General features: G+C 34.0%; 1 long non-coding RNA gene across 1 annotated transcript; it reads left to right on the top strand.

The window, feature by feature from the left end:
• On the top strand, positions 1-6016 carry LOC131543304 (uncharacterized). Its single transcript, XR_009271873.1, has 3 exons — positions 1-75; positions 2708-3155; positions 5803-6016. It is a non-coding gene; the product is annotated as an uncharacterized LOC131543304 (long non-coding RNA).
• The last annotated feature ends 5274 nt before the right edge of the window (positions 6017-11290 follow it).

The raw sequence follows: 11290 nt of genomic DNA, 5'->3' as shown, positions 1-11290 counted from the left end.
GTGGGACTGTAATTAAATACAGACAATGGGGTGACGAATACTGTACTGATGAAGACAGCTTCTTTTGCCAAACTGGTAAGAAATTATACAGTACTCATTGATCTCTTTGATTTGAGTTAAAACAAACAAACAAACAAACATGCAGTTCATAAAATTCAAACTCACAGACCTTATACACACAAAAAAAGATGCACTTAGTATGTCTTGTTTTCTAATACAAATATATTTCAGAATATTCTTAAATCAAGATACATTTACTTAAGAAGCAAAATGACTTAAGATTTCATAAGATTAAAGATATTGTTTCTTATTTTAAGCAAAAAAAATAAAAATATTAGAAGACTGAAATGACTCAGGATAACACATGTGAGCACAGCAGGCAATTAAACGCTCAGATTTGCATTTACATTAATAATTCCTTAATTATACCATCTTAATGAAAACCCATCACTGCAAAGAAATATTTTTTTTCCTAAGTAATTTACTTCACTACAAGTGTCTAGATATTTGGTAATACTTTACAAAGAACTAGCATGCATATTACTAGCATATTGGCCATAACTCTTAACCTTTCAAGCCTGAAGTGTACCACCAGCAGGCACCCCCCAACCCCCACCTGCGAAAATATTCATAATCCAATTACTAAGCAACCACTAAATGTAATAACACCAAATAGGTATCATTTTAAAGTTTAGAAACTCAGCTTTTTAATGCATGAATTTTGTTTAACTCTTAATGAGCACTGAGTTGTCCCTCCAAACCAGGGTTCCTCAATTAGCTTTCACCGAGGGCCGAATTCTGCCAACAACACCAAGCCAAGGGCCACTGACCTATATATATATATATATATATATATATATATATATATATATACACATATATAGTCTGTTTAGTCAGTAGTCTGTTTTATTCAAACAATTATGAACATTTTTGCATTTAGAAGAACTTTGCCTGTTGAATATTAAAAACAAATGAACAAACCAAAAATCTGGATCTCCACGTCTGCCATGCAAATCAACTGTTCCTGCTCATCTCCAGACTGGATCTCTTCTCTCCACTTTGCCTAATATATACAGTGTTGGGAAGATTACTTTGGAAATGTAATAGGTTACAGATGACAAGTTACCCTATCTAAAATGTAATAAGTAGTGTAACTTTTCAATTACTTTATTAAAGTAATGTAACTTATTACATTTGATTACTTTTTGATTACTTTTCTAAATTTCTAATATTTTCAACTGTTAATCATTTTGAAACATTTAAAGCAGGCAGGCTTAACCTTACCGTAGAACTCAACACTGATTACTATCAGACTGTCAAAATCCTTCACTTGAATTAAGATCATAATAAGAAAGGGATAATGTACATCTTTATTTTGCAATAACACCTGGCTGGATGTACATTATCCCGCTTATTACAGGCTGCTTGCAGGGGCGCCATGAAGAGTTTTAAGGGGGGTATGCAAGACAGAAATGTGGGCCCCCTTCTTCCAGATGATTTTTTTTTCTTTTAACGCTTAATAAGAAATTGAAAGAAACGGAATATGTATAAGAAATTTAAATAATTTATCTGTTAATATTTATATTATTTCAAGTAACATTGAAATATTTTATTTCAAGTAGCCTAACTTCGTTGTAAAAAAAAGTTATAATTGTTTTTGACCCGTTATCTTGTATTATAATAAATAAGCTTAAATAACACCAAATTTATAGGCCTATACCAGTTAAATTTTACAATTCATGATTACAATTTCAATAACACAGCAAAAACTACTAACAAATATAATGTTCAAACATTATTAAAGACAAGTGAACAGTCAGTAAATTAAGAAGAACAAATGAACAAATTACAAGCAATAGCACAAATAAATAAATAGAACAAAGATACAAATTAAAGATGTTTTGGGTTTTTAGATTTGTAGGTGTTCCAAGTACAGAAATTAAATAACCAAATGTAAAATAACATTGCATATTCTTCACTGTATAAATGGAATAGGCTATAGATTAATCATAAGTTATTCAGTCGAGAGCAGTGAGTTCATTTCGATAGGACACAGTACTTACAGTACTAGTTTGTTAGTTATCTTATAATCCATTACAGTGCACAAAACAAAATGGCAGCAGCTGCGTTTGTATGAAACGAAAACGTCACAACTGACCAATCAGAATCAAGCATTCCACAGAGCCATGTAATACTTTAATTTAAAGCACAGCCACCACAAAATCAGACTTGACTCCTCTTATTTACTTTGAGATCATTCTGAGGTTAAATCATAACAAGAAATAGTGTAAAAGCTATGATACTGGTTTTGAAATCACTGGCATCTAACAATGCCTTGGAAAAAACAGATAACTTAAAAAATATATATAGCATATGCATAAACCCAAATAGGAAATAAAACAGTTATCAAATAAGCATGTGTCCTATTCTGTGTCCTAAACTCCTGAAACATTGGTGTCTCATTTTAGATATACTAAATATACTAAAATAAAAAAATAAAAAAATACTAACAAAAAATTATAGTATATCAATGATACTAAAATAACACAAACAAAAAAATGTTTCCAAGCCATTTTTTTTTTTAGGATGAGTTTGTCCATATTTTCTGTGAACAAACTTATACACTTATAGTTAATTGTGTATGCCAATGCCACTTCACATTTGCATGCATGTTTCTCTGTCCTGACCACAAATCTATTTCTTACAGACAAACAGGACACACTTCAGGACAAGTTTAAGTACATTGACTTGAGAAAGACCTGGCGTGATGCTCAAATGTACTGCAGAACAAACTACGTAGACCTGGCCACCATTACAGATGAAGCAGAGAACACGTTCCTCGCAAATGAGCTTTCTGTAAAGGGCCAAAGAAATGCCTGGTTCGGCCTGTACAAGAACCCGCCTCAATGGCTGTGGTCAGATAACACCAGTGCATCGTGGTCCGCTGTGAAATGGGAGTCTGGGCAGCCTGATACCGTGAATGGAAAGAAGAGTGTGCGAGAGCCGATACTGACGGACTGATGGCTGCAGACACCTGCTCGACTCCACTGCCTTTCTACTGCCACGAAAACAGGAAAATACAGCGTGTGAGATTCACAGTCAAATCAGACGGACATCTGGATGAATCCACAGTGATGGAGGCCATAGAGAAGAAGGTGAGATGAGACTGCTCTGTGTGTGTGTTCACTGCTCTGTGTGTGTGTGTTCACTGCTCTGTGTGTGTGCACTTTGGATGGGTTAAATGCAGAGCACAAATTCCGAGTATGGGTCACCACACTTGGCCACATGTCACGTCACCGTCATTAATATGTGGAATAGTAACTTTACAGCAATTACAGATTGCGCTACGCACACACATAAACTTGTTGTCAATGCTTCCCAACGATTTTTATTCATAAAATAGCCTAGATACTAGATCGCTACATTATATTCCTCAAGCAACGAGGTGGTAACATTGCTGTTTTTGAAGTAATTAATTGTTTGTAGAGAGAGATGCGCAGACGCAGCACACAGGTAATGCACAGGCAACTGTCATCTCTCTTTTTTCCCCTCTCTCTCTCTCTCTATTGATTGAGAATTAATTGAAATAAATGCTATAATTCATTCAAATAAATAAATAAATGTGATCTCACCGCACTATTTCATCTCTGTGTCTGATTTGAAGCGGGCAGAATGCTAGAGCTAACATGCCATAACTGACAAAAATAACCGTAATTTTTTCCCATTTTGACAAATATTGCGCTGCAAAGAACAATATTAGTATTAACTTGTCTATAACTTGGCAAATGACCATAGAATAAGCAGGATAATCAACAGCTTGCCGTGCATTAAAGGATTTTAAATGGCCTACGGCCAAATCACAGTAGTGATGGTGCTTTGGAATCACTGCTTCGTGAAGCTTCGAAACTTTTGTGAATCAATTGTTTACGAAACAGTGGTTCGGAGCACGTATCAAACTGCGAAGTCACGTGATTTCAGTAAACGAGGCTTCATTACGTCATAACTGTTTTTCCGCTGGGGTGAGTTCAGGCGAGTTCATTGAGACTGCATTCTTCAGTTGGGGTGGCAAATGAGAGGCAGTAAAAATGCTTGTTTGTTTTTTTCTAATAAAATGTATTGGTATGCATTTAAAGTTAGTTTAATATGCTATATCCATTAAAATAAAAGCTTAAGAACATTTCGATTTTTAAATAATTTCAATCAAACACTGGTCATTTTGAAGTAATACCCCAGACTTCATATTGCAAGTTATAAGCTCTGTGGTGTTAGCAGAAAAGACAGTAACACCACATACAAATCAGCCTAAATCCAGACTTTTCTAAAATGGGGGCTGCCATCATGATGATTTCAAGATCAGGGGACATTGTGGAAATATGTATTTATCAAAATTTTGATTAAAATATGTCAGATCTGCAAGTTATCAACACAACACCACAGACACTAATAAAGTGCGACACATGAAATTGTCAGAAATTTAGCTAAATTTAAGAAAACGAATAAGAAAGAATGTACTCCCCATGCACCCCTCAGATCAACAGCACCTGCAGTGACCTTTACACACAGGAAGTAGTCCAAATAGAAGTCCAAGTAGTCCTTTTCTTAAAGAGGCGACATCCATTGCTGTAAGACCACAGATATGAATTTAGGGGACACAACTTTTTTCTTAAATATAACAAAATATGTATTTTTTAAAACAATTTAGTAAAATTGTACGTTAAATAACATCTATATTCACAATATAACCACTTTATTTGTGTTAAAAATGTTATATTGTTGCAATTACATTCCATGATGCCTCTCTGAGGCACGGCGGGAACATCCATAATTTGTTAGAAATGCAATCTCTAAAACTCAATTAAATATATATTTTAAAACAAAAAAATGTAACTATTAACAGTGCATAAATTGTGTTTACCTACAGAATACACACATGCAAACATTTGATGATTTATTGGTATTTAAAAATCATTTAAATAGCCATTCAGATTTGTGTATTCTCCATGGTGTTCATCACACCACCATTTATTTTCAAACTTTTTTTTACATTTGAATCTGGACTACTACATGCCCTAGATATTGTTTGAAAGTGTTTTGATTCTTTATTGTTCAGTCACACTTTACATTAGGGCTTCATTAGTTAACATAAGCTCCCAATGAACAAAAATCTTCTAAACATTCATTAACCTTAGGTAATTCCAATATTTAATAACACGTTGTTAAAATCAAAAGTTGCAACTAATGAACCCAAGCTAACATGAACTAAGAGTTGTATTTTTTTAACAAAGATTAATAACTCATTGTTAATGTTAATGCATTAACTAAGGTTAACTAACGAGACCTTATTGTAAAGTGATACCTATTGGTCTTTATAATTTTTTTGTGTGTATTGCTTTATTGTATTTAATTGTTCAGTTATTGTTGTTATAAGAAAAAAAGTTATTAAACCTGTTATACTGTATTATGACAACACCTTTTTGCAACTAAATTTCAATATTGTGATAATACCGTATACCGTGATAAAAGCATTAGCAATTAATCGCAACATGAAAATTTGATACCGGCATATCCCTAATGCACAGCTAGCCATGCATTATCCCTTACTAAATATATGCGCATATATTATACTGGAAAACAGGGCAAACATACTAAGTAAGCTTTTTTTTTTTTGCAGTGTTTATTTTAATTACCAAAAATGTATTTTATTTTATTTTATTTTATTTTTTGTATAGTTTTAGTTCAGTGACGTCTAAACGATGGTAGATTGCTCTCGTTCACTAATAACTGATGTAATTTGGACTCTAGATGAAGCAGATCCTCTCGGATCAGGACATGAAAATCAGATCCAGCATAACATGGAGCGTCCAACCTGACGAGAAGATCTTCCAGCGCCAGAAAACACAATAAAACACACAAGAGACGGCATGTGAGGTGTTGCATGCAATGAAACGCTAGACTCTGACACACGCGATAACTTGTCCAAACATTTATGAATCTTTAAGGTACAGACATTTATAATAACTCATAGATGTAGAACACCATCAATGCATTGGCACCGTTAATGATTTGTTATCCAGTATACATACTGTACAAAAACTTGAGATGAGAATAAGATAAAAAATGAGAATAAGATGATCCTGTTTAAAAGTACAGAACAAATGCATTTCAAATGTTACTTTCTCAGGATTTCATTAAAAACTGAAGCATATTTAGTGCTCACACATGCATTGGTTTGAGTCCATAAATGCAGAACTCATTTAGAAAAATAACAACAATCTAATCTAAGTAGTTTAGTGTTCAGATATTTTGAAACAAGATACAGGTAATACAGAAATAATGACTTTGAAATCTATAGTTTGTGCGTTTTCATCACACAGTCATATTTTATGCATTATATTTAGCGAATAATAAACACAGAAGTGTTAGTAAATTATAAAATAATAATGGAATATAAGTTGATTACACATTATTTATTGCAGTTTATAAATCTTTCAAGATGTCAGGTAAAACAAACAAAAAAAATCTTACATCTATTAAGTACATCAATCTTTCATTAATCTTTGTTTAATACACTGTGCAATTGATTAGAAGACTGAGATGACTCAGGATAACACATGTGAGCACAGCATGCAATTAAACGCTCAGATTTGCATTTACATTAATAATTCCTTAATTATAACATCTTAATGAAAACCCATCACTGCAAAGAAATATTTTTTTCCTCAGTAATTTTCTTCACTACAAGTGTCTAGATATTTGGTAATACTTTATAAAGAACTAGCATGCATATTACTAGCATATTGGCCATAACTCTTAACCTTTCAAGCCTGAAGTGTACCACCTGCGAAAATATTCATAATCTAATTACTAAGCAACCACTAAATGTAATAATGTTCAGATTGTGGAAATCATTATTTACAGCAGATTCTCTCCATTAAAAAGAGCCCAAACTCACCAGAATCTGTCACTTAAATCTAAAGATATTTTATCAGCAGTTCCTCAGCATGGAAATGTCCAAATTTATGAAAAAATATTTTTTAAAAATGTAGAAAATTTTCTATCAAACAATACCTACCTTTTGACTCTCCTAAATGAGATTATGCTTAAAACAAATAAAACATCTGCCAGTGGGGGTCAGAAAAATCAATTAATTCGAAGGGAAAACAAAAACATCTTTCTGAGACCAATGGGAGATATTTTTCTTGTTTTAAGCAAAAATTCGCTCAATTTTGGTACAAAACTAGAATGAATATCTTCAGTCATTCTGTTCTCATCGATTTAAGAATATTTAGCTACACTGAGAAAGAAAATCTTTTTTTACAGTCTAATATAAATAACATTAAGATCATTTCTTAATGATCTTACTTTTGGCTCAAGTTGTTATGCTGATAATATAATCTGCAATAAGCAATTTTGCAATTATTTAGACATTTATGTAGAACGTAATTTTAGAGAGCAACCATACATTTGGTTTGTGTTTTACTTTCTTTAATGTTCATTTATACTTAATTCGTGTAGGATTTTTCATTTCCATTTAATCATATAATCATTTATATACTCATTTCATTGATTCATTCGAGGATTAGTCATTTATTTTAATTTTCCACTGCTGTTTAGTCTTACAATTGTGTGCTTTCAATGGATATTTGTCTTCACGAGTAAGAGATCAGAGAATGGATCCATTTAAAGGATGTTGTTGTGAAACAGTAATTTTCCATTGCTGTGGTTTGTGGTATAATAACACTTGTTGGTTGTGCTGGTCAGATGAAGTCTGATCACTGAAAAATGCAACTAAGATTATTCAATAAACTCTGCTCATTTTATCATCACTTTGCTCTTCTCTGGCTTTCTCAGTCAACTTTTTGTCTAAGAGAAGAATGTTAAAACTGTTTTGACATCTGAATTACAGTTTTTCATCTGAAACTTCTCTCACAGTAACAACTTATCATTTATCAAGTATTATTGTGAAAGTGAAGCCTAAACCGAACCACATCTGGCACGAGAGCTGCTAGTTCAGCTGCACAATAGATGGGTTTATCCGGTTCATTTAGAGCATTAAGCCTCCATAAAGCTGCTCACTAAATCATATTTGACTTTTAAAGTGTTGCACTTAATGTGTGCTTAATGGTGATTCACCTGCATGGTTTACATCAGGCATCCTCAAATAGCGCTGCAGATCAACTGCCCTCTACGTGCAAACGCATGACATCATTTGATGACACCAGTGCAGCCAAACAAATTTAATATGTGTTTGTGATGCCCTTTCATTTTTATTTATTTTTATGTAGTTATTGCATCATTATGTGGACATAAGCCTACATTATTTGTTAAATATCTAGAGAACATACCGATTTTTGTGCTTTTGAAATTTTTGAAATTCAAAATGATTAAATAAACAAACAAACAAACAAAAGATAGTTCTGCGCTGTTTGCTCTTCAAAACCATTTTTGTAAGCAATCTTTCCCATCCAAGTTACACCACACGTTCAAGCCTTATTATTTATTGACAGGTTGTGTAATCTATTATTTGACTGTAAATAACAGGATCCATATCCATATTAAATATATTAATGATATTATTATATATAATTATATTATATATATATATATATATATATATATATATATATATATTAACATGTATTACATAATAATAATCAGCTAAATTGATTTCAACATTGTTAATAATCAGAAATATTTATTGAGCAGCAAATCAGCATATTAGAATGATTTCTGAAGATCATGTGACACTGAAGACTGCAGTAATGATGCTGAAAATACAGCTGCGCATCACATAAATAAATTACTGTTTAAAACATATTCACATAGAAAACAGCTATTTTGAAACATAATATTTCACAATTTTTACTGTATTTTTTAATCAAATAAATCAGCTTTGGTGATCATAAGAGACTTCTCTCTCCCACACTTCACAGCCAGAAATGTCTCCTGTACAGCGGAGCTGGTAGGCGGTATAATTCAGCAAGTGTATACTGTTGTAAAATAGATATTGCATTTGATATGCAAGTGGTAAGAATTATTGTGCAGACAACAGAATTTACATTTACGACCACATGACCACCAATGTAGGGCACGCTGGAATCCACCAGATCCCTCCAGAAAACATTGTTGGTCAGTCATTCTGTAACATTTACATAAAATTGTATTTTGTATTTTGACGTAGACTCCACAAGCGCTTAGAGTCGTTAATGGTAATGACTTTTTCGGCATTATATTATATTCGCCATTTCCGCTCTGTGCTCATTACTTCTGTCTCTTGCTAAAGATGCTTCAAACGCCACATTATAATCTGCAGATTAATGTTGGGTGGTTTGACCAAAAATCTGGATCACAGTTATGTGTGTGTTATTAATAGTTCTAGAAGTTCTCCAAACATTAATCAGAAGTGTATGCAGTTAATAGGGATCCCTTCTCAATTCACGATGTTGTCTATGTTGCTCAACCACTTGTTAACCACTGAGAAGCTCCTACAGTGACAGACTGTTACATCCTAACTGTACCGAAGGTATTTTCTCCCTACTGCTATTAGACTTCATAATCAGAGCTTCTCCCAGTGAACAAGTTATCATAATAATACATTGACAATTATTACAATACACATTGATAATAACGATTCTTAAATTGTGCAATAATAATAATTTAAACTGTGTAATAACTTAGTGCAATTTATTTGTTTGATAGAGTAATTATTATTTTTGTTGTTGTTATCTAGATATTTTTGAGTATTTGCTTTGTATTTGCACTTCTTTTTTTTTTTTTTTTTGCTGATGCAGCATGGAAATTTCCCCATTGTGGGACGAATAAAGGTTTATCTTATCTTATCTTAATTCATATTGTGTGCCTAATTCAGACCGGTTTACCATTTGAACCAGTACACCACCCAGCACTTCTGCAGATGATGCAGTTATTTTAGCAACAGCAGCAGAAACAGACTGATACTTTAGCTAAAACACTGCAAAGAATGAGAATGCAGCAAATATAATTATTTTGAGCAGACCGTTCAGATAAACCAGGTTTGTTTTTTCTACACTTTTCTACACTTAAGCTCTACACTTAAGCACTGATTATTATTAGTTAACCGATTAAGTGCTTAACAATTAGTTCCCAACATGGGACTGCACTTCATCCTGCAGCATCTGGACAAATCAGGGACTTATGTGAGGATCCTGTTTGTGGACTTTAGTTCGGCCTTCAACACCATCATCCCAACACTTCTCCAGACCAAATTAACCCAGCTCTCTGTCCCTAGCTCTATCTGTCAGTGGAACACCAGCTTTCTGACAGATAGGCAGCAGCTAGTGAGACTGAGGAGATTCGTGTCAAACAGCCGCTCCACCAACACTGGTGCCCCTCAGGGATGTGTTCTCTCCCCGCTGCTCTTCTCTCTGTTCACCAACGACTGCACCTCTAAAGACCCCTCTGTCAAGCTCCTGAAGTTCGCAGATGACACCACAGTTATCGGCCTCATCCAGGATGATGACGAGTCTGCTTAAGGCCAGGACACACCAAGCCGACTTCAAAGAACTAGCGGCGACGAAAGCCAACAGTGTTGTCGCCTCGCGTCGGCAGCGTCGGACCAAAAGGTCGAACACACCGCACGGACTACAGCCGACGGCAAACTAACACGTGCGTTCTGCGCATGCGTGAGAGGAACGAGCTGTCCATATCAGCAGCTATCAATAATATATATTCATCATTCAAAAGGAGAAACCGAGACAAAGATATACGCAGTTTTCACGTACATATGATACGCATCTACACCACAACCCTAATCCTACCCATCACGTAGCATAGACACGCCAAAGTCCATTTTTGCGTATCAATACCACGAGTTTTCATTTTATTTGGCGTACTATTATACGCACTTTCATCAGAACGGGTTGGAAAGATCACGTAACATTTAAACAGCCTTCTGTCTGTACTGCCTTCATTTACATGCTTGTTTTAATCACTTGCACTTTAATTCTAGGGCACTGACTCGTTCGCTAAACTGAACATCCAATCAGAATTCTTACTCGTGCCGACGTGTGTTGTTGAAGACAAGGAAAGACAAAATTCTGTTCATGGTGAGTGTGTTTTGATTACTTATTTTAAGCAAAATATAAAAATGGTTCAACCCCCATACTGTATCTTTTCTGTCACATGGCCCTCTGCCATATCTGAATGTAAAAATAATAATAGCCTGATAAAATATCTGATCTTACCTTCTAATATTCATATCCAATTGGGCTCAAATGATGAAATATATTAAAGTTTTGCACAAAAATGCTTC

Source organism: Onychostoma macrolepis, chromosome 07, assembly GCF_012432095.1.
Source record: "Onychostoma macrolepis isolate SWU-2019 chromosome 07, ASM1243209v1, whole genome shotgun sequence".
NCBI lineage: Eukaryota > Metazoa > Chordata > Actinopteri > Cypriniformes > Cyprinidae > Onychostoma > Onychostoma macrolepis.
Note: the sequence above shows the minus strand (reverse complement) of the source record. Positions and strands in the feature narration are given on the sequence as shown.